The sequence below is a fragment of the Eulemur rufifrons genome, chromosome 11, assembly GCF_041146395.1.
Source record: "Eulemur rufifrons isolate Redbay chromosome 11, OSU_ERuf_1, whole genome shotgun sequence".
NCBI lineage: Eukaryota > Metazoa > Chordata > Mammalia > Primates > Lemuridae > Eulemur > Eulemur rufifrons.
The window spans coordinates 9,934,479-9,959,448 of record NC_090993.1 but is presented as its reverse complement, the minus strand read 5'-3'; the positions used below and the strand labels follow the sequence as shown (position 1 = coordinate 9,959,448).

Genomic DNA, 24,970 nt, shown 5'->3' with positions numbered 1-24,970 from the left:
GTGTGTGCCTATAGTTCCGGTCACTTGGGAGGCTGAGGCAGGAGGATCACTTGAGCCCAGGAGTTTGAGGTTGTAGTGAGCTGTGATCACACCACTGCACTCCAGCCCGGATGACAGAGCAAGACCCTGCCTAAAAAAAAAAACAAAAGAAAGGATTCCAGTAATGTTTCGAAAGATGAGTCATTTTTTTATTCAAATGTGATTCTTTGAAATTGAAACCCCAAATGCACAAGGAAATAAGAGAGCTTCTAGCTATTTTTTAACTGAATGGAAGAAATAGATGAACAATAAGTTAGATTAGTATATATACTTATACATGTTTATAAAAGTACTGCTACTGCTTTTTAAAAAAGTAATGTTTATACAACAGATTACTATGCAGCAGTAAAAAGGATTGAACTATAGATCACTCAACATGGATAAATCTCACAGTAATTACACAGCATGAAAAATGCCAGACCAAAAAGCAAAGAAAGAAAAAGAAAAAAGAAGAGTACATACTGCTGTATTGTTCCAGGTATAAAATTCTTGAAAATGCATACCTATGTATAGTGTGAGAAAGCAGATCCTTGGTGGCCTGGAGAAGAGGTAGAGAGGGGAGGTGGAAGAGAGAGAGAGAGAGAGAGCGCGCGCGCGCGAGCAGCGTACCAGGAAACTTTAGGGGGTGCTAGATATGTTCACTATCTTGATTGTGATGATGGTTTCATAGGTGTACACATGTTGAAACTTATCAAATTATGCACTTTAAATATGTGCAGTTTGTTACCTGTCAGTTACACCTTAGTAAAGTGGTATTAAAAGTGGCTTGACCATAAAAAGACATGGAGGAATTTTAAATATATATTACTAAGTGAAAAAAGCCAACCTGGAAAGGCTACGTACTACATAAGTACGATTGTATGACATTCTGAAAAAGGCAAAACTATGGAGCCAATAAAGAGATCAGTGGTTGCCAGAGGTTGGAGAGAGAGAAGGATAAATAGATAAATAGGCAGAGAGAGCACAGAGGATTTTTAGGGCAGTGAAACTATTTTGTAAGTTACTACAATGGTGGATACGTGTCATTTTACATTTGTCAAAATGCATAGAATATACAACTCTGAGAATGAACCCTAATGTAAATCATGGACTTTGGGTGATAATGACCTATCAATGTAGGTTCATTGATTGTAACGAATGTACCAGTCTAGTGAGGCATGTCTGTGGTGGAGGAGGTTGTGCGTGTGTGAGGATAGACTATAAATGAGAACTCTGTACTTTCCACTTGATTTTGCTGTGAACTTAAACTCCTCTAAAATACAGTCTATTTTTTTTTTTTAAAGTAAGAGAATAGAAGATTTTTTCAGAAGACCGAAGAACTGCCTATTTTACATATAAAAATGGGGGAAGGGAAGGTCAAGCCCAGAAACAATATATTGAACATCTTGACACTCACTGATTCCTAGAAAAATTTTAGACCAGATTGCCAAAGGTTCTGTGATTTGTAATGAGAAAAGAAAGCACTGATTACTCAGAACTAGAATTTGTTTTTAAGAACAAGTCCTGTTAAGCTAACCTCATCCTACTTTGCCGAAGATATAATATTTGTATAATCTTCTTTATATAGCACTTCACAACTTACAGAGTGTATTCCCTTTTATTATTTCATTTAACCCTCATGACATCCCTTTGAATTAATGTCACATGAGGAAGGCCTCAACAGTAGCAACCCTGGGAAGGCATGAAGGGGACAGATGTGAGAGATTTTAGAAAGGGCTTGCTTAGATACGGGGTAAAGGAGAGGGAGGAATCAAAGTAGGGTTTGATTCAAGATTGTCTGACAGGGTGATGATGATGCTGATAATTGTTCTTAATTTTTAAAATACAAGTGGAGGAGTAGATTTGGAGATGTGAAAATGATCAGTTTTCTTCATTTTGGTGGAATTAGCTGTTTTATTTCCTTTGTTGGAATTGAGTCACATATCATTAAATTGGGGGGGAGAAAAGGTCTGGAGCTCAGGAGAGAAGTCTGAACCAAATACAACAATCTTCATTTATTCAGTAAATATATTCTTTCAAATACTTTTGGTAATGAAGGGAGGACAGCGAATGGAAGCTTGAGCAGTGAGATGTGATCAGTGAAAGGTTTGGGTTTTCCTAAGAATGGAGAAGTAAAGGACATTTTAGTGGATTGAGCGAAAGGGACCACTGAAGAGGAAGAAAATCGAAGTCACAAGAGAAAGGAGATAATTGATCAACTGTAACCCCAGAGGAAATGGAGGGGTTGGGACCAGGGGCATAGGTGAAAGGGTTACCCTGAAGAACAGCAATGATACATCTTCCTATTTAAAAAGGAAAGGAAATAAGGAGTAGAGATAGATGAGTGTCCAGGATGGCATCTCTTCTCTCAGTGAAGCAAGATCATCTGCTGAGATTGAGAAGGAAGAACATGGGCAGGGTATGCTTAAGGGCAAAAGAGACGTTACCATTGAGGTTGGGAAAGGGACTTAACTAGGGACAAGTGATCTAATTGCTGAATAGTGACAAATACCCTCCCAAGGCTTGAAATCACAAATGTACAAAGGGGCCTATCAGAATGATCAAGCAGTTTCTCCAGCAGCCTACTTCGCCTTCCCCTCCCCAAATAATGCATAAAGGAAATAGATTGAACCTGGTTGGGGATTGGAAGGGAAGATGTGATGGAGAACTTGGATAGGGGGATGGCAGTTGAGGTCAAGGAATTGAGGGTAGTAATGAGGTTGCTAATGAAAGGGCTGAACCATAGGAATCCTACTTGGTTAAGGAAGAAAGTCAAGCCAAGATGGGGGCTCATAAATGTGGAGAAGGAAGAGGGTGAAGAATCTCAATGAGTAAGGGGCAGGACTAATGGAAGTAAGAGTACCAGAGATGGAAAAATAGACACATGTGATGTGAGAGTCCAAAATGTAAGATTCTGGAGTTGGAGCGATTTCAGGTGGTGATAAGGGTGAGAATGACCGATGATGGTGGGTAGCCAAGATTAATAGTGCTAATTACAACAATATTAATATTAATAAAAGTTACTGTTTATTGAGCTATGTGTAAGAGTCACTATGCTAAATACTTTCCATAGGTTATCATGCTTATGTTTCACAACAATCCTTTGAGGCACATACTAGCATCAACATTTTACAGATTAAGAAAGTGGGGCTCAGTGAGGTTAAGTAGCTTTCCCCAAGGTACCCAGCTAGGAAGTACCTGAGTCTTTCTAATTGTGAAACGCTTATGCCCTATTACTAAACCATGGTGGCCTTCTACAAAGTAGGGGTCATTGAAGAAAAGAAAGGCAAAGAGCTATAAATCTAGTGTGTTGAAATTAATTGTTCTTATGGATAATGAGGTCCCTGGAATACCAGCTCTTGTGTAGAGAGGAAGAGAATCATATGACAGAGTTCTCAGTAAATGGAGATTACTGACTTGAAGGTCAGAAGGTGACAACTATAAATATAGCTATAGTATAACCTTAAAAATGGATAAAATGGGATAATAATGATTTGCACGTCAACTTGGGAAACCAGCAGAATACTGACTTGCCTTCCTGGCCTGGGATTTGGGTGTATATAGTGATTTATTAAGAAGAGGAGGCGAAGTGATTCTGTGGTGTGAAGGTAGAAGATGTAGGGAAGTTTTTTAGCAACAGAGCTAGGGTTCCTAAAAGTAGGGAGTAAAGAATCCAGGAAGGAAGGAAGATTTATCTAGTTGTATGTGAAAAATCAGAAAGCATGGGTAGGTGGGTAAGGTAATCATGTAACTCATTGACCAAACGGGCTATTTTGTGAGTGAAAAGGTTAATAGTTACTCTGGGACAATAGGCATAAACCAGGACTGTCTTAGGCGAATCAAGATATTTAATCATAGCAGTTGTAAGTAACCAGAAAAGTTGTCACCTTGGAAAGGGGGTATGGATGTTGAGAATAAATGAATTAGAGCCCTAAGCTAGAGGGGCATGAATGGAGTTTACTAGCATAAGCCTATTTTCTCTAGCCCCATGATATTGCCCTGACATGTTCTGGATACATCTTCTTATATAAGGATCTGAGGATTTGAAGAAAGTTCTATATTCATGTCTAGATGAACATTTAGAAGTCATTAACATATAGGTGGTACATGCAACCTTAGAAGTGGATCAGATTATCAAAGGAGAGTGCAAAGAAACAGAAGTGAGGAGGAGGAAGAGGAGGAGGAGGAGGAGGAGGAGAAAGAGGAGAAGGAGAGAATCCAGAGGCTTACCAACATGAAGGATCTGGCAAAGAAGAATCCAGCCAAGGAGACTGAGAAGGAGTGGTCAGAGGAATGGGAGGAAAACCAAAAAAAGAGTTGTATGTGTGTATATATATATTTATTATCTCACAAGTTAAGAGGGAAGGGAGGTTTAAGAAATGAATGGTTAATAGTCTCATATACTTTATGTTCCTCATGAAGAGAGGTCAAATAAGATAAGGACTGGAATATGTCCATTGGAATGGATCTTGGCCGTTAGAAGGTTGTTGTTGATCTTGGCCTGAGTAGTTTTAGTAGAGTAGCGGGAACAATAGTCAGACAGCCTCGCAGAGAGGTGAGGTCAAGTGAGAAGACCACTTTTAGAATAGAATATTGAGTAATCCTGAAAGAGGAGGTGTCAACAGGATTTTTTTTTTCTTTTAAAATGTAGGCAGTGAAGAAGCTAATGGAGAAGAGGGGTTAAAAACTAACAGGGTACTGGAAGTTGAACTAATGCCTGCTAGTAATATTTAGTCAGTAATTTTATTGTCATCAAAAGGATGAAAGTAAGAGGAAGATACATTTTAAATCAAGTGAAACAAATTTCATAATGACTAAAATTTATCAAAAACTGGAATGGGTAGGAAGTGCTTATTGAAGAGATAGAATTCCTAATTTGAATGAAATGCTGGAAAATTTGCATTTAGAGTGTGGACTAACTCTAGGATTCTATTTTTTTCTATCTTTAAGAATGTTTTTTTAGAATGGTCTAACCATGTCCCACCTCCAAGATTATTAGGATAGGTTTGCTATTTTCTAGGAATTTATTCTTGTGTTCATCTGTCTCTTTTTATAAAGTTGACTGTGTCTGTAACATTGGAAATATTTTCTGGTTAAGTCTATTTAAATTTATTGTTGTGGTGGCATTTGATTCTTAGCTGAATTCAGTGTTTGGTAATTTCTGTTTATTTAGCCTAAATGAAATCAAACCTATATACTCTTTTTAGTATTATAAACTTTTAAAGAGCCCTAATAGTATATTAATTTTTTTCCTTTCTCTTCTCTCTTTAAAATTGATATGATCAAGGTTGGGCATGGTATCTCATGCTTTGTAATCCTGGTACTTTGGGAGACCAAAGTGGGAGGATCATTTGAGCTAGGAGTTTGAGACCAGCCTAAGCAATAGAGGGATACCCCCATCTCTACAAAAAAATTCAAAAACTAGCCTGGTGTGGTGGCCTGTAGTCCTAGCTACTCAGGAGGCTGAGATGGGAGGATCGCTTCAGCCCAGAAGTTTGAGGTTGCAGTGAGCTATGATGATAACAGTGCACTGCAGCCTGGGTAACAGAGTGAGAAAAAAAAAAACAAAAAGCAAAATAACAAAAAAATAAAATTGATCTGATCAAAATGTGATTTGCTACAATTCTTACTAGTTTTATAGTTTGCTTATCTTAGTTCCTTAGATAGAAGAATATTATGACACTGAGTTTGGATGAGTGTGAAATTAAAACAATGGTAAGAATGATTTCCTCGTTTATCATAACAGTGTGGCTTATTTGAAAGGGCAACAAAACAACATTTATCAGTTCATAAAATGTATTCATTGTTATTGTTTCTGTGTATTCATTCATTGAAGTATTAATACAAAATTCAGTGTATCCTGGCCAATGATGAAAGAAGTTTGTTTTTTTTTTTTTTTTGAGATAAAGTCTCGCTCTGTTGCCTGGGCTAGAGTGCCATGGCTTCAGCCGAGCGCCCAGCAACCTCATACTCCTGGGCTCAAGCAATCCTCCTTCCTCAGCCTCCCAAGTAGCTGGGACTACAGGCCTGCCCCACCACACCTGGCTAATTTTTTCTAATTTTATTAAAGATGGGGTCTCACTCTTGCTGAGGCTAGTCTTGAACTCCTGATTTCAAGCCATCTTCCCACCTCGGCCTCCCAAAATGCTAGAATTACAGGTGTGAGCCACCGTGCTGGGCCCAAAAGAAGGTTTTATTGGCGTAACTTGTAGGACAGCTGTTTATTTCCATCAGCTTGCTCTTATCCTACTTTTTATATTTGCTTGTCTAGACCTTGTTGGACCTTTACTGCATTATTACTTAGAGTTTGTTAAAGATTTAAATTCTTTGCCATTTTCTGAACTTCCTCTTAATGAAGCTTCCAAAGATAATAATACTGATAGTTATTCTTGAAGTTTTTTTTCTCTGTTAACCTTATTTAAAGACTTTGGAGAATATTTCTAAAGTTATTTGTTATACATTACTGAAATATATTTATTTATTTTCTCCCCATCTTATTTGTTAAAAAATAGAACCCAGTAAGGTAGTTTTGACAAAACCCAGTTATTTATACTTAAACGCATTGACTGCCAAACTAGAAAAAAAAATTTTTTTCTCTGGGGCCACGGTTTTTTATTAAAACAAAGCAGTCGTTTCTAATTTGTTATTTTTTGTTGTTTTCTGTGCGTGAGTTATATGCAACGCAATCCTCGTTTTTAGAATTAATTTGTCAATATTAATTGTAACAATAAGAACATCATCAACAAGTAAGATTTTCAAGAACCAACTGCAGAGTTTTGCTTCATGAGGCCCTGGGCTCAAAACTAGCCTGAGTTAAATACAACTTACATGGCAGTCAGTTTGTTAAGGAAACATTTAATATGTGTAATTTTGATCTTAAATTAATCTCGATGCTTACTGCAGTTTTTGAATATTGTACTGTCATAAAAGTTCAGTGAAACCCAAAGAGGAATTTAGAGATCATGTAGTGTTTGTTTTTTTAAATATATGTATGAATAATGCGGGGCAAAAGGTTAAGCAGTTTGCCTGAGCTCCTAAAGAGAATTTGAGGCAAAACAGAAAACTTAAGACTCTCTTGACTTAGTATTCTTTCTGTACCACTAACCTTTTGAATATTTTCATGTATTTTAAGAAATAACACCATAGCCAAAAGACAACTATGCGTCATAGAAACCTATAGTATTAGGTTTCCAATATGTAATTTGCTTTTTCTTTACATGAGTCTACAGTTAGACCACAGTGATAGAAACTAATTGTGATGATACCCAGTTAGGGTAGGAAAAAAAATTAAGTGTGAGTAGAATTTGAAATGCCTTTGCTCATTAAGTGTTTCCGTCTCTCTCTCTCTGTCTCTCTCTCTCTCTTTCTCTGTTTATATAACTTCCTTAATTCTGTGCTATGCCCTTCTCCCTGAACTATCCATCTCTACAGATGGTTAGAGAACAATAGATTCAGCAACCAGATCTCAATTTGATCTTAGTATCTTGGTGTGAAATGTTTTATAATAATAAACACATTTTTTTCTATAATTGACTGCTTCAACTAAATTTTTTCTTTCTTTAGAAGGAAAGCAAATTTTTTTGTGTCCGTAAGAGGAAAGAGTAAGAGGAAACTAATGCTATCTATACTTGCAGGGTATCTTTAAAGCTTATGAATATCTGTGTTCAGTATTTCTTTTTTTTTTTTTGAGACAGAGTCCTGCTCTGTTGCCTTGGCTAGAGTGCCGTGGCGTCAGCCTAGCTCACAGCAACCTCAAACTCCTGGGCTCAGGCGATCCTCCTGCCTCAGCTTCTCAAGTAGCTGGGACTACAGGCATGTGCCACCATGCTCAGCTAATTTTTTCTCTATATATTTTTAGTTGTCCGTATAATTTCTTTCTATTTTTAGTAGAGACGGGGGTCTCGCTCTTGCTCAGGCTGATCTCGAACTCCCGAGCTTAAACAATCTGCCCGCCTCGGCCTCCCAGAATGCTGGGATTACAGGCATGAGCCATCGCGCCTGTCCTGTGTTCAGTATTTCCAAAACTTACTTTGCAGAATCTTTCACCTTGTGCAAAATATATATGAAAAACTATTGATCATCATAGTATTGCTATATAAATTATTTTTATTTTCTATCTTTCTTTCTTGTTTTTTTTTTTTTTTTTTTTTTGAGACAGAGTCTCACCCTGTTGCCTGGGCTAGAGTGCTGTGGCATCAGCCTAGCTCACTGCAACCTCAAACTCCTGGGCGATCCTCCTGCCTCAGCCTCCCAAGTAGCTGGGACTACAGGTGAGTGCCACCATGCCCGGCTAATTTTTCTATTTTTAGTAGAGACGGGTTCTCACTCTTGCTCAGGATGGTCTTGAACTCTTAACTTCAAGCGATCCCCCTGCATCGGCCTCCCAGAGTGCTGGGATTATAGGCGTGAGCCACGCGCGCCCAGCCTATTTTTATTATTTTCATTTCACATTTAGGGTAAGGCTTTAAATGGTGTTTTTAGTATTTCTTTAGGAGATATGGAATGCTATCATGCCTATAGTTGATTTTAAAGAATTTTTAAACTGTATTCTCTGATTTATAATCTCTACCATAGTATGGATAAGCATTGAAAATTTTATTGCTGAAGTTTTTTGTTTTTACTATAAACATTTTTTGGTATGGTTTTTAGGTACTTCTGTAGCACTTTCCTTAATACTTTAAATACTTGCTATGAAATAAAGACTTTTAGAAATGTGCCTGTTTATTTCTCAGAGCCTTAGCTGTGGGAAGATTTCCTAAAGGTATCTGAACATTAAAATGTTTTCTATCAAAGTTAGCATTCAATGAATTGGTATTTATTTATTAAGCTCTTACTGTTTATGGTGCTGTGATAGGCACTAATGATTTTTTTTGACCAAATAAGACCTGGTTTCCCTTCTTAAGTATAATCTAGTTTGAAAAGAAACAGTAAAATCCCATAGTATAGTCTGATGAGTGCCAAGATAGAGGTACATAGAAAAGTAATTGAGAATTAATGGGAATTTCCATAGCAAAAGCAACATGATAAAATTAGTGAGATAATGTTGAGAAAGTATAAACCTTTGAAGGAATTGTGGGGTAGTACAGTGTATTATGAGATGTGTTGGGAGATTGGAAAGCCTAAATTGTGGCGGATATTGCATACCCTAATAATGAGGAGTTGGGATCTTATTCTCTATGAATTGGAGAGTTATTTGTGATTCCAAGGAATCTGAGTGACATTTTTAGCAGGTATATATTTGGATTGGATGTAAAACAGACCAGAGGCAGGGTGATCAAGTAGGAGGTTGTTGGTATTGCAAGTAAGAGAGGAGATTAGAGCCTAAGAATGCTTAGGCATAAGGTCAGAGGGGAAGGGAAGGACCAGATTCAAGATGATGATGATAATAACTTATAATTATTGATCTTCCTACAATCTGCCAGGCATTTTACATGAGTTATCTCATTTAGTTTTAATATTCACTACTGTAGATACTCTTATGAACTCAGTTGTATCGATAAGGAACTGAGGCTTAGAAAGAGGAAGTCAAGGACCCAGGGTCATAGAGCTAGTGAATAGCAGATGCAGATGTGAACCTGCAGGCTGTCAAGAGGGAGAGTTGACTAGGCCACAGATGAAGCGCCATTCTGTTTTCTCACCTGAGTGACTGGGTGGGGCCATGAACTGAAATAGGAATGAGGAAGGAAGAGTTGGTTTGTTAGAGGGAGGAGTCAGTGTTTGCTTTGGAAAATAGAAATTAGTGTGCAGAATACAGAGAGATTGCCTGAGTCTGAATCATGGCCCTGACACTTAGTAGCTCTGTGACCTTGAGCAATTACCTAATCTTACTGTGCTTCAGTTTCCAGTATGTGACAAATAGGAATAATAATGGTACTTATGAGATTGTTACGAAGATTAAACCGGCTACTCTATGTTCCTAGAGTGCTCACAGTAGCACCACAGTAGTGATGCCTAGTAATTAATCACTGTAGGTGTTAGCTAGATCATCATTATCATTATTCTATAAAAATCCAAAGGTCTGTTTTGAGGATGGATGAGGTAGTCAGTTTAAAACTCCCAGCACATTCCTTCCAGCAGGGATGTGAAGCCAGGGGGGATGATTTACCTGGATGGGCCTTTATAGTTGCTTTTAATGCTCTAACCACAGTGGCTCAGAATTTCCATCCTTCCAGGGTCAGACACAGGTTCTTACCTTAGACATCTCGTTTGTTTTAGGAAAAATGAACTACTTGTTGAAAGGCTTAAGTTTGATGTATTTTGTTAGGATGGAAAGCCTAGTAGGTGCTCATGGCGCGGGTGGAGAGACCGAAGCAGAAAAGTGAGATCCTCTTAGGGAGGTAGAGAAATGACTCAGTTTCCCCATTACTTGACTTCCCCGTGTGGGCCACCAGATGTTAGGGTGGAAAGCCTAGTAGGTGCTCACGGCATGGGTAGAGAAAGATTTCTTATGCAGAGATTAAGATATGAAAGTAAGAAGGTTTATTTAGTCTTCTTAGAAGGATAGAAAGAATGAGAGAGTGAAAGAAGGGAAAGGTAGGGGGGTGGGGAGAGAGCAGGGAGAAGGCGTGGCATCCCAAAGAAAGAGAAGGGGGTGCCAGCAGGGAGGCCAGGTGGCTTGCTGACTTTAAGGGGGATGAAGAGAAAAAAAATAGTGATGGCTGTTAGTGGAGAACAAAAGCAGCAGCAGGTAGATGACAAAAGCTGCAAGGATATCAAAGTCCAAGACTTGGTTTCCTGCCTTTCCTTGGAGAAGGGATTATCAGAGGAGATGCGACTCCTTCCTGGAGATGTGGTTGAGGCTGTAGCTCTTCTCCTGCTGTTCACTCAGGAACTCTGTAAAAGCAGATTCTCAAAAAACAATTTTGAAAGAGAGAGATTTACATCTGTTTTCCATCCCTTCAGCTCTTTTCAGAAGTTGTGCAAAACAGAACTCCACCAAGGTGCCCGTTAGTGAGAGAACTCACAGGATTGATCTTTAACTGGTACTGGGGACATTGCGGGATTAGGTATTTTCATGTTATTTTTGCAAGGCCACCCCTTTCAATTTTGGTGTGACTTCCCCTGAATTTTTGTTAAAATTTTGCCTTGCTACTCTGTGCGTGGGTTTCCTTTATTTGCTGGCCAGCTTTGTCATACATGGAGCCAGAGTAACCCCTCTTCCCTGGGCAGCCACAGGTTTCAAGGCAGGTAGAATGGGGAGTTAACCTAGGGGACTTGGGGAGAGAGGGGATAGAAACAGGCAGTGTTGTTTATTGACACCCTGAAATATGGAAAAAAAAAAAGTAGTGGGTACACTTTTGGTGCCATTGCTTTCTTAGATTTCCACCCTCCTCCCCAAACCACTGCTCTTATACATTTTTTGAGTTTTCTTTATTTCAGCAGCCCACACAATTCTACATAAATTGAAAATATTTCATTGAACACATTTTTCTACTTTGACTTAGCCTAAATTCATAAAACAGAATAAATGTAGGAACAGTGTATAATCATTTATTTCCATAATCACTGATTAAGGATTATTATAGTCTTCCATTATTAATATGGAACATCGAGGTCAGGGCCAACTTTACCCCTCTAATACTTAAATTCTAGTTAGAGCTGAAGGTGTTACTTCTTGTTAAAATGTAAATGCTTCTCTCTTGGAGGAGCAGCATTTTGTTTTTTCCAGGTCCTTTACTTCTTGGTATAAATTAACAATGTGGAAACGTAGGGGAAAAGATAACGTGAAGCTGTGTAACACCTGGAGAAGTTTAGGGCAGCAGGAAGGTTGTGGTGCTTGAAGGGATGAAAACTGCATAGGACAGAGAGGCAGGGTCACTGCCTGATGATAGCTGTAGTTAGTGCCAGACCTAATCACTAAAATGCTCTGACAGCTAACATTCTGAAAGACATGGTTTGGCTGTTAGAAGTCTCTGAAAAATTTCATGCAATATTAGGAAAAACATGGATAGGAATCTGTAGACCTAGCTGTTAAGTCCTCTAACTTTTGGGAAATCTCTTAACCTCCATCTGTCTTAGTTTTATTATCTATAAAATTTTGAGGGAGATAAATGGGAGATTAATAACCCAGAGGACATTTAACTCTCTGACTGTTGATTATAGAGTAGATTCTCATTTTAAAATAATTTTTTTTTTTTTTTTTGAGACAGAGTCTTGCTCTGTCACCCAGGCTGGAGTGCAGTGGCATCATCATAGCTCACTGCAACCTCAAACTCCTGGGCTCAAGCGATCCTCCTGCCTCAGCCTCCCAAGTAGCTGGGACTACAGGTGTGTACCACCATTCCCTGCTAATTTTTTCTGTTATTAGTAGAGACGGAGTCTCAGGGTGGTCTTGAACGCCTGATCTCAAGCAGTCCTCCCACCTTGGCCTCCCAGAGTGCTAGGATTACAGGTGTGAGCCACCATGACTGGCCTAAAATAATTTATTAAATACAAATTCTGGCAATTTTCTTTTATCAGCAGTCAACTTGTTACCTCAGTGTTAGTTGAAAAAGTTTGTTTGTTGCAGTTACTTCTTTTTTTCTTTTTTTGAGACAGAGTCTTGCTCTGTTGCCCGGGCTAGAGTGCCGTGGCGTCAGCCTAGCTCACAGCAACCTCAAACTCCTGGGTTCAAGCAAATCTCCTGCCTCAGCCTTCTGAGTAGCTGGGACTACAGGCATGCGCCACCATGCCCGGCTAATTTTTTTCTGTATATTTTTAGTTGTCCAGCTAATTTCTTTCTGTTTTTTTAGTAGAGACGGGAGTCTCGCTCTTGCTCAGGCTGGTCTCGAACTCCTGAGCTCAAATGATCCACCCACCTCGGCCTCCCAGAGTGCTAGGATTACAGGCGTGAGCCACCCCGCCTGGCCTGCAGTTACTTCTTATCAATGATTGTGTTCCAAATGCTTGTTTCTAAGATGGTTGTTTAGAATGCAGATTGCCCTTACAGTGTTTTTTATACACATATATATACACACACACAATATATACATATATATTATACATATATGTAACACTACATATATACATATATTATTATATATATGTGAGAGTGTGTGTGTGTATATATATAGTGTTTATATCCTTAGGACTTGTCTTCTCCAGGTCATTAAAACTACAGTATACCTAAGTGTGGCATTGAGAGAGGACCCTGGGAAGAAGGCCTGAGATTACCTCATCAAGTTTACCTGGCCTACTGTTTGCTTCACTTACTGCTACCCTACTTTTGGAGCTCTTTCCCCAGGTCATCGGAGCCACTACAAATGACTTGGAGGTGCAGGAATCTCCTCTCCCTCGCCTGGCAGGCAGGGTACTGGGGGAGAGTGGGGCAAAATATGTTAATAGCAATTCAAGTTGGAACTCTGAGTTCATTTTTCCATGGAGGCATGGGTTGTCACTCAAACTAGTATCTGTAGTTCAAAGCCTTAACATTTCCTTCCCGAAGCTGTCTCAGTGTTCGTATCTAAGGAGCTGGAGACCACAATCCCTAACTTCATGAGAATGTATGACATTCTGACTTGCAGTCAGAGGCTCTTTAATGCACAATTTGGAGAATCAGGTTCAGTATTTGTCAAGAAGGGCTTGGGCTGTAAACAACTGCTGTCATTTCTTTTGAAGTTAATTGGTTCAATGCAAGTTGAATATGCTCCCAAATATGATGAATTGTCAGTAATTATGGGATTGTGATTTGTCTTACATAAGATTTCAGTTTGTGAAACCATTTATTGTATTGCCAAAGTGGTTTTTATGAATTCTCCTGTTCAGTTATTTAATTTAGAAGTTTGTTAAGGTATTATATCCTTTCTTTACCTGCATTTTAAATTCCAAGGGGAATTTAATAACACAAAGCCCATTAAAATATATTTTAATTTTTCATATGCAGTGCCTACCAAATTTGGCTTCAAATTTCTCAAGAGAAGAGTGTATTTATTATCCACTATGAAATAGACTATAAAGGTGCTTAAATTAATAAATATATGGTGTGTAAATAATATTCCTAGTGAGCTTTTTGTTTGAAATCTTTAGTTGGGAATCATTCTGATGTTTATTGCTTAACACATCTAGTATTGACCAAAAGGTTACATGGTAAAGCTTAGATTAACAGATATTCCCTTGCTTCACTATTATATAATTTAATTGAACTGATAAACTTTAGCTTATTCTTTAAAGAGAATTTTGTTAATTTGAGCAAGATCAGTTCCTCCCTACCACTCCCCCACCTCTTTTCCAGACTCCAAGTTTCCTACATTTCAGACGTATAGCTCTGTGTTGTAGTTACAAAAGTTTGTAGAGAGAGATTTTAAAATCTTGTTTCCAAGTATACAGATTGCTAACATTTAGGGTAGTATTTAGTGTTAAGGAAGCTCCTTTGCCCATTGTCTAATTTTTAATTAACCTGACAGAAGAAGAAAGGCTGTGTCTAAACTTGGTTATCTTAGTTCTAGCTAATTAGATCCAAAATTACATAACTCCAAGACAACTGGCATGGGAATCTAGGGACTTAACCAGTTCTATGACTTTGGACCTTTGAGCCTCAGTTATTGTCATCTGTAGAATGTGCGTTTAGAGAATATGCTATCTAAACTTTCTGCCATTGTGAAAATGTATGATTCTAAGTTGTTAATGTTCATTCCCTTATTCATGTGATTTATAAAATGGTATAAATGGTGTTAATACTACTATCTTTTTTTCCTATAAAGTTTTTGATTTTTACTGATGCATTGTAAAGAATATATGAGATCTTTGTGAAAGTTGTTAATCAGTCTATCATCAATATATATTGAACTCTGGAGAGATGGGATTTAGCATAGTTCAGTCCATATCAACCAACACTTATTTTCAAGAAGGCTGCTTCAATCATGGCAGATTTTGATTCAACAAAATTTATTGAGCACTTATGATTCTATACATTATTTTGTTTAATTCTCATAATAACTGTGATTTATTGTGGTCTTCTCTTTGGCACATAATAACATCTCTGAAAAATATTCTTTCCGGTGGTAATTTCTCTAGTACTATCGTAATTAAGAAAATTCGGCAAGCACATAGTGTTACTTTAAAAGGGAATTTATCAGTATTTTTGGCATTTGGTGAAAGATTAGGAACTGAGTTTTTCAGGTATTACCATTTGATGAGGAAAGATTATGCTTTCTCATCAGGCTATAAGAATAAAGTTCATTATTATAGCCTTTTTATTGTCTTTTCCTTTTACTTCTTTTTTTCTGTGGAAACCACAAGGCAAAAAAAACCCAAAACAAAACAGGAAATGTGGATACTCTCTACTTTTATTTTCAATGCTTCCTTGAAAACTGCATTATAAAGCCTGACAGCTTTCTTCCTGCTGTTCTGGAGAAAGGTTGCAATGATCTTTTTTTCCTGCAGATGGCACTCTCTGTCGTAATGTGCTCAGCTAGTGTTGAGCATTTAAATAGAACTATAAAATTTGCCAGCAGTTTATTGACATTATGTAATCTCTTCCAATTCACATAGCAACTCTGTGGGGTAGACATTTTACGGAAGAGGAAGCCAAACATCACGCAGCTCTGTGTGACTGGCTAGTAATCGCTAGATTCCCAATCTGCTGCCTCTGGGTCCCTCGATTTCCTCACCGTCATGATGGCTACTCTGTGTGTATTCAACTATTCAGAACAGATTCAGAAACTAGCAAGAATAGAATGAGTAAGCATATTAATACATACTTATTGAATTATTTATTTAATAAGTAATGGATATTGGTTGAATTGATGAATTCACGAAAAAGGGACAGGTGGCACAATGGATGCCTTTTGCTGCTTATCACTGTGGCCACTGGCTATTTGGTATTTCTTGAGGTGGAAACTCGGCAACCCAGGGACCACTTCTTGCCCTGTTGTTAAGCTTGAGATTTTATTTTCAGTGGTAAATATGATGTCTTTGGTAGCACTGACTAGAATGCAGAAGTGACGGCACATTTAAAAATGCCATTGAGCCAGGCATGGCGTGTGTGCCTGCTGGGAGGCTGAGGTGAGAGGATCGCTTGAGCCCAGGAGTTCAAGGCTGCAGTGAGCTATGATTGTGCCACTGCATTCCTGCCTGGGTGACAGAGCAAGAGCCTATCTTTAAAAAAAAAAAAAAAAAAATGCTGTTGTATGAGGGGTAGCCCTGCAAGTGAAGAATATATGTGGTTATGACTTGGTGTGAGGGGCAGGTTTGGTAGTTGTATAAATCGAGAAGATAAATGTGTAAAAATCCACAAGATTGAGGGTGATAGCTTAATTCTGTGATCTTTTAGGTGGATAATAGGTTGTGGAAATTAATCACAGAACCAGAACAGAGCTAGTCAAAGTCATCTATCCAAATGTCTGCAGGAAGCCTTAATAAAAGCAGAGCCACGGCCGGGCGCGGTGGCTCACGCCTGTAATCCTAGCACTCTGGGAGGCCGAGGTGGGCGGATCATTTGAGCTCAGGAGTTCGAGACCAGCCTGAGCAAGAGCGAGACCCCATCTCTACTAAAAATAGAAAGAAATTATATGGACAGCTAAAAATATATATATAGAAAAAAATTAGCCGGGCATGGTGGTGCATGCCTGTAGTCCCAGCTACTCGGGAGGCTGAGACAGGAGGATTGCTTGAGCTCAGGAGTTTGAGGTTGCTGTGAGCTAGGCTGACGCCACGGCACTCACTCTAGCCTGGGCAACAGAGTGAGACTCTGTCTCAAAAAAAAAAAAAAAAAAAGCAGAGTCACTGTTGACTGACTTCATTGACTATTTCATTTCCAGAAGGTAAAGGAAATAATCATGGGAGCCAATACCTTGAGCCCAACTTTTACCTAATTTTGACTGTGATGGCTCAATTAAACAAGTCAATGTATTAATATTAATAATAAGAATCCTGAGAGAAAGGCCATGCCATTCATTCAACAAATGAGTTAAACTGAATGCCTTCTGTGTGCCAGGTATGGCACTAACGTGCTGGAGATTTAGCAGTAAATACAACACACAAAATCTCTGTCATTAAGGAGCTTTCATTTTGAGAGCTTACAATGATCTGTTGTCCAGAAAAACTAGCCTTGTGCTTACTTAACTGCAACGACCTTAACGTTCCCTTTAGACATCTACTTGCGAGTTCACACTCTGGGTGTTGCCATCTGGAATTGCTTGTTTCAGAAATCTAAAAATCATGACATCCTTCATTCCCACATTGTCTATCCTTTAATCTTATAGAGATCCATGCTTCCTTGATTACCTGAATTTTTTCCTTGTTTATCAGTGTTTGCCTGGCCTCTTTCTTTTTCCTACCCAGTCTGTATCGTATTTTTGACCATAATTTTGACTGTTCACTTGTACCCGTTGGTCCCTTTCACTTATGCTTCTGCTGCCTCCACCCACCAAAACTCGCATTTCTAAATCAGTCGTACAATCTGCATTGTCTACTATTAGACCCAAGTAGCTGAATCCTCCTGGAGAATCTCAAATATCTGAGAAAATTGATACCACCAGAAATTCATGGTTTTCAGCCTCTGCTGAGCTCTCAGCCCACCGGTAAATTCTTTTGTTTGTCCTTCATCACTACTTTATCCCGTTTGGCTATTCTAGCAATAATTATTCTAAATAACTTAGCCCTCAACCCTAATCCCTACACCCCTCTCTCAGCAGACAATCTTGACTATTACTTGAGTGAAAAAATTGAGGCCGTCATTCTTGAGCTCCCTGTTTCTGGCCTCCCACGTGTTAAGTTTTCTATATCTTCAATTAACCTTGCCTCCTTTCCCTCAGCTGCAGAGAATGATGTGTCCCCTACTGCTTACCCCCCTCCCAGCCTATACCCTTGATCCAGTCTTCACTTATATCCTCTGTGAACTTTGTCCTTCTCTCATTCCTTCTCTTGCCCCGTCTTCAATGTCTTCTCCTGTGCTGGCTACAGTGGTATGCCAGAAAATTGGCTCTCTTGGGGAAAGAAACAAAAAAGACCCTGATGTGTAGCATTTGCCCATTTCCATCGTGTAAATACTTCCCCTACGACTGATTTTTAGCTCCCAGATGCCTCTGATGCTGGGAAGAAGTGCACATAGTCAGAACCAATAGGAGTTGGGTGGCCACACCACCAGCCAGCTCCTTTCTTATAGCCTTAAAAACATGCCCAGGTTACCCCAATTCTAAAACAAACCAATCAAAAACAAATAATTATTTAAAAAAAAAAAAAAACCTTCTTTGACCTATGGCCTCTTTCTTTAGGTCCTGTTTTCTCTTTTTCTTTTCTAATCTTACCCTGTCAGAGGAGTCTATACTTGCATATGCATTTCCTTTTTCCATCTGGCATTGGAGACCATGGGGTGGGGCTGAGGATGATTGTTAAGAAGGTTTACATTTTGAGCACTGCTGAAATTAGAATGAAGGGCGTAGTGGATTTAGTCTCAGTAGTCACAGCAAAGAAGTTGGTCACTGCCTAATGGACAGAGGACTCAGCTCACCTGACACAGGGTGGTTTTGTCCTGACGGCAGACTCTGCACACATGCCTTAGCTCTTTTCCTGGTGTGTACTTCCCAGGTGGCAGTACCATCTATCCAGTTAACCAAGCTAATATTCAGAGAGTTGTCCTGATACCCCTTCCCCTCATTTCCCATTCTAAGTCATCACCAAAATTGCACTCATTTTAACTCCTGGATAGTTATTAAAATTGTACCATTCTTGCTCTAGAAAAAGGTCGTCTCACCTTTTGCTTGGGGTACAACACCAGTTCTAAATTGGTTTTCCTACAGCTAGATTTTCTTCCTAAAATCTGTCTTCCATATTGCCAATAGAATAATCTATCTGCTCAATTTTGACCATCCCACTCACATGTTTAAAATAACTCATGGGCATCCTATCATGGGCAACCGTAGCAATGGTTCTCATCCCTGATTTTTTGTCAGAATCACCTATAATACTGATGTTTGGATCCTACTACAGGTTTAGTGGATTAGAGTCTGTATGGTGGGGACCAGACAAATTCTGTAGATGATTCTCATGAGCCAATATATTAAGGGCCAACGTTCTTCGCATAGTGTACAAAGCCTTTCACCATCTGGTCTTTGCCTACCACTCCCTCCATCCTCGTTTTTCCTGTTTCTCATTTTGCAGTTGTGATACCAAACTTACTGTAATTTCCTCAGTGACTTAACTTGAACTGCTCTTTCTGTCTGTAATGCTTTTCTTCCCTCCTTTTCTCCTTTGCTTGTACAATTTCTACTTCATGAAGCTTCTTTGACCTCTTGAATTGGGTTAAGTACCCGCCTTAGCAGTACATGGTACCACCCTATGTGTTGGTTTGCCTTTGCCACCATAATGTGATCTTCTTGAGGGCAGAGACTGAAATTACTTTTGCATTTTGTATTCTTAGTGTCTAGTACAAAGTGAGTGTTTTGTAAATGACAGCTAAATGAATAAATAATAAACAGGAAGAAGAATATGGAGCAAAGCCAGAATGTAGAGAATTGGAATACAGAATTCCTAAAGTTCAAAGAAAAGGTAGATAAGATGCTGTCGGATACAGTCTCTTGAAGGGAAAGTGGTTGTAAGGTGATCAAAGATAGAATCTTTATTGAACAATTGGAAATAACATGTGAAGAAAAGACAGAGGTAAAGTGACCATATGAACTGAATTTAAAATAACACATGCAGAAGAAGGAAAGAAGGATATGGAACATACACACACACACACACACACACACACACTCATATAAATAGGAACACAATCCTAGAAGAATAATGAGCTGACATTTTGAAAAAGGTTGAGGCTAACCTTTTACATTTTATATGTATAGAATGAAAATGACAAATAAATGATACACATTCTTACTAACAAACTGACCCAATAATCAGATATAGAGAATCATGAAAACTCCTTAGCTTTTGTTTTGTTTCTGTCTTCTCTGACATGAAAAGTGATCTACACACAGACTAACAAAGGTGGAAGTAATAAAAATTGTGTGAGAAAATTGAAGTCCAAGATTGGGGAGGAGATTGTACCAAAACCTCTAGATGTTCTGAATTAGTTCACATCTCAGGATCAGATTCTGAGAAGATTTGTTAATGTCATTGACAAACTAGTAATCTTTGAGTTATTATGGTGAAATGTGAAAACTTGTAGAAGACCGTGGGGGAATGAAGTTCTAAAATTAAAAAAAATTAGAATATAGATTCCATAGATTTTAGTAAACTTGATTTTACCTCTGCAAAATACTCTAGAGATCATTTAAAAAGATTTACAGATATTTACAGAAGGAAAAGATGAGCAATAAAGGTTATGTAGGTTCCCTAAGAAGATTTCATTCCGGATAACCCAGTTTCAACTTTTGACACTGTTACTAGCTGCAGTATATCTAGACTTCCATAGGGAATTTGACAGTCTACCATTCTATCCTTGGGAACACCAGGGAGAACTGGATTATATTATGGGCATGATTATTGAACACTGCAATTCAATTTTAGTTTATTTACTCATTGGCAGCCTAGTGGGAAGTCTCTTATGGGCTGCTGGTTTTGACCCTGGTACACTCATCAGTTTAACACCTTCTCCCCAGTTTTCACACTCAGCTAGTAACCTTGCTGTTTATTTCACCAAGAAAATAAGAGCACCTGAAAAGAACTTCTTGGTCCTCCCACTGCCAAATATACTCATCTTCCTACATCTGTACTCATATACTCTGACATCCTTCTTATTTCATTAGATGAACTGTCACTTTCCCTCCACTTGTACATTTGATCTCTTCATTGTGACTACACATTGTTCTTGGAATTATCTCTTCTCATTTTACTTTTTCATCGATTTTCTTTCTCTATTCGAGAAACATGCTCTATTTCAGCTTACAAGCGTGCTATTATATTATTATATAATATCAATCATTATTTTTTAAAACCTCACTTATCTCATGTCCACCTCAAGCTCTACTACCCATTTCCTTGCACGCCTTATTGCAGAACTTCTCAAAAGCGCTGTCTAAATTGCCTGCCTTCATTTCCTCACTACTCTTTCCCACTCCACTGAGACCATTCTTTGAATAGGCTGTCAGTAACTTCCATATTGCTAAATCCAGTGGTCAATTCCAAGTCTTCATCTTACTCAGCCTCTCAGCAATATTTGATAACCGTTGATCATTCTTTCCTGTTTGAAGCTTTCTTCACCTGGTTTCTGGGTGACACCACTCTCCCGATTTTTCTCCTACCTCACTTGCTGTCCCTTCCCAGTCTCCTGTGCTGGGTATTCTTCCTCTCCCTGCCTCAGTCATGCTAAGTCCAGGGTTCAGTCCTAGAACCTCTTCTCTGCTCCCTTTACACTCATTATCTGGGTCCACACTGCTCATTATGGTAGCCACTGGCCTCATGTGGCTTTGTCTGCTGTATTGGAGAGCAGAAATTGTGGAATAGTCCCACCATCTCAGAAAACTGTTGGACAGCACCACTGTGGGTTATTTAATCCATCTAGTCCCATGGCTTTAAAAATATGTCTTCATGCTAATGATTCCCAGATTGATTCACCAGTTCCAGCCTCCTCACCTGAATCAACTGCCTAGTTGATATCTTGATTTCTAATAGACCTGTCACACTTAGCGTAGCTCAATATGAACTTTATTTCCCCCCACCCCACACCAACCTGCTCCTCTGTCAGTCTTCAGTCAGTAAACAGTACTCTTCTCCACACAGAATAAAAACCCTGTAGTCATGTTTTTTGGAGCGGGTCAGGGAGGAATGAGAGAAGGACTTCCATTCCTAGGGAGAAATAGTTCCAGGGGAATACTTCTATTTCCCCTTTCCACACCTTACTTTAGTTCCTGAGATGTAGGAGTGAGTGACTTTTCTCAGTCTTTCTTGGTAGTCGTTTTTGACTTCTCTTTTTCTCTTGTACTCAATATCTACTGCATCAAGCATGCATTTATCTCAGTGCCACGGAACACGCTTTGCCAGATACCCCCAAGGCCCATTTACTTATTCCATTCAAGTTTTTGCTCAAGTATTACCTTTTCAGACCTTCCTTGTCCACCCTATCTAAAGTAGCATTCCTATCACTCTGTACCCTTATTCTGTTTTACTTTTTTCATAGCACTGAACACTACTTAACATTATAATATGTTTGGTTTTTGTCTGTCTCTATCCCACCAAAATCCATGAGGGTAGGGATTTTGTTTTTATTCTGCACCCAGTGCCTAAAATAGTAGCTGGTGTATAGTAGATATTCAGTAACTATTTGTCAAATTAAATGGCATATTAAAATTTCTGATGACATAAAACTAGGAGGTATAGCTAATACATTAAATTGGGATTTTTTTGGTGTATATGTATGTTTCTTTTGTTTTGACTGTTCATATTTTACATTTTACTGGTCACTTTTTGAGAGAAAGTGAAACCTAGTATTTTTCTAAGAAGGTCATTTATATGATTATAAGCATTTGTTACTGTGTTTTTCACTTATGGTAAATGTTAAGAATATAAAAATTCTAGGATTATATTTGGGGCAAGTTTTAGTGCAATATTATAACAATTGTTATATTAGAAATTAAAAGTTTAGTAATAATTTTGAATTTAAAATTTGGGATTATAGCTATAAAAGGCAAAAAGTAATAAGACAGGGTTCCTGACCTTAAGGAATTTGAGACCTAGTGGGTAGGACAGTCATATAAAGAAGTAACCCTAGGGTGCATCTATGTACTTTGGAAACAGAGGCAGTGATAGAGATATATGTGTATGTGTATGTGTGTTTATAATGTCATAAGGTCATCTTTATTAAAAATATATCTATATTTCCAGACGTTCTGGACACCTAGTATAACCTAGGGTGATAAAAATAAGGAAAATCTATGTGTATAAATGGTGATGGCAGAGTCAAGGAGGGCACAGATGACTGTGCTGGCAGTTAGAATTACTATCTTGGATAAAATGAAACTCCGTGGATATCTAAGCCAGGCTTTGGAGAATACAGAGATAAAGAAGCCATGCCAGTTTAAGAGCATTAGAGAAATCCCTCAGCTTGGCCTAGAAAATGTCCTTCCATAAGAGTGAGAAACAAACAGATCTAGTTGACTGTCAGCTCACGCTTGTAATGGCCACACTGAGTTAGCTGGAATCATTTTAGCATTGCAGGGTAGGTGGCTCTACCTTGTGGTAGTCCAAGCTATAGGGTGCTAGTAGTCAGAGCAATTAATACCATCTTTAAGCTTATAATTTGACTGATAATTTCTCCTTCCATAATTTTAGAGTTAGAAAATAACATGCATGATTTCGGTTAGTTCGGGAGGCAGCAGGACCGTGTGTTAACACTCCATTCCAGGGCTGTTGCATTTGGTTGAGCAGGTGATGCACTGGTTACTAGTGCTCTGCCAGTGGAGTGAGTGGTAAGACTGAAATCTGGGCTGCGCTTTGATAGCGGTGAACCCCGATGTGGAGCTGCTCCCACCAGAAAAGGATGCTTTTTCCCCTAATTCTTACAAAGCCCTGCGTAGTCCAACACAGTCTGTCCCTTTTCCTGCTTGGTTTATCCTCAAGTGCCTAAAATAATCTGTGGTATAAGAACTGTTTGCCAAGCTGAAAGGAACTCAAGACAGTTCTCCAGAGATGAGCATTCTGAAGCAATTAAGGGCACTCTGATTTAAAAACTTGTGATACCAAATAAACCTTCATGTTTGCCTTTATGATAAAGAAAAAATTTTCATGTTTCTTCCTGATAAAAACTACAGAGAAAAGGAGAACAGATAACTATAGAGGAGCATCTCGTTGCTATCCACCAGGTAGCAATTTGTCCTTTAGTATTCTAGAAATAGCCTTCATTGTATTGTATACAAAAGATTAATTCATTTAAAAGACTCAATAAGGATATGAGATTTGGTAGTAATAAATCATTGTTTGGTTTTAGTATTTTCAGAATTCTCATATATACTCAAATACTTTTTACCCTGACAGGAGAGTAAAAACTTTATTGTACCTAGGAACTTTGACTTGAAGACCTTTTTTCTTGGTAGTATATAGATGATATTCCACTGTCTCCTACACTGGCAGTTCCCAACCTTTTTGGCACCGGTGACGGGTTTCATGGAAGACAGTTTTTCCACGGACAGGGAGGGGGGTGGGGTTTCAGGATGACTCAAGTGCATTACGTTTATTGTGCAGTCAAGCCTCTCTGCTAATAATAGTCTGAATTTGCAGCTGCTCCCCAGCGCTAGCATCACCGCCTCAGCTCCACCTCAGATCATCAGACATTAGATTCTCATAAGGAGCTCGTAACCTAGACCCTTCGCTGAGCAGTTTGCAGTAGGGTTCATGCTCCTGTGAGCATCTAATGCCCTGGCTGATCTGACAGGAGGTGGAGCTTATGGGGTGATGGAAGTGATGGGGAGTGGCTATAAATACAGATGAAGCATCGCTCACTTGCCAGCTGCTCACCTCGCTGGTACTGGTCCGCAGCCCTGGGGGTTGGGGACCGCAATCCTAGATTCCAGTGTTAAGAAGACTGATATTGTTATGATTCTCCTTTGCACTTAACTTATGATTTACCTGGAGGTTGTGAGTTACGAGTTGGGACAGTAAGGGTAGAGAGGTATGTTTAAGTTGCTTTGTTTGGATCACTATGTTCCTTCCAAGACTCCCTCTCTCAGGACTCAATTCTTGAAGGTAGGCATTCTTTTTAGTGTGCTCTTGAGGTTTTAAAAAGTTTGTTGCCTGTTTCATACATCACAGGCCACGATTTTTATGTCAGAACTTTATTTGTTAAAATTATTTGTGGTTTACTATTGTCATTAATATGTTTGTCTTTCTTTTTTTTTTTGTAGGTGAAGCTTTTCTTCTAAGAATGTTTGTTTCATCTAGTTTATAAGCCCAAATTATATAGACTCTAAATGTTACAGGTGTGTTGAAAGACTGGTAAGTATGTAATGTAATAAATATTAGCAGTCCAAATGCTTGATTCAGTTAAAGGCTTTAAAAACTACATAGTAATGTGACATTAATTAAACCCCAAAGTAAAAAC

The 24,970-nt window shown here is 38.7% G+C and overlaps 1 protein-coding gene across 1 annotated transcript in view; it reads left to right on the top strand.

The window, feature by feature from the left end:
• Window positions 1-24,970, top strand: part of LYST (lysosomal trafficking regulator) — a 162,987-nt gene that overhangs the window by 4,195 nt on the left and 133,822 nt on the right. The window contains exon 2 of the mRNA XM_069484565.1: window positions 24,774-24,864. The gene's annotated coding sequence lies outside the window, so the exon portion shown is untranslated. The remainder of the gene's footprint in view (window positions 1-24,773; window positions 24,865-24,970) is intronic.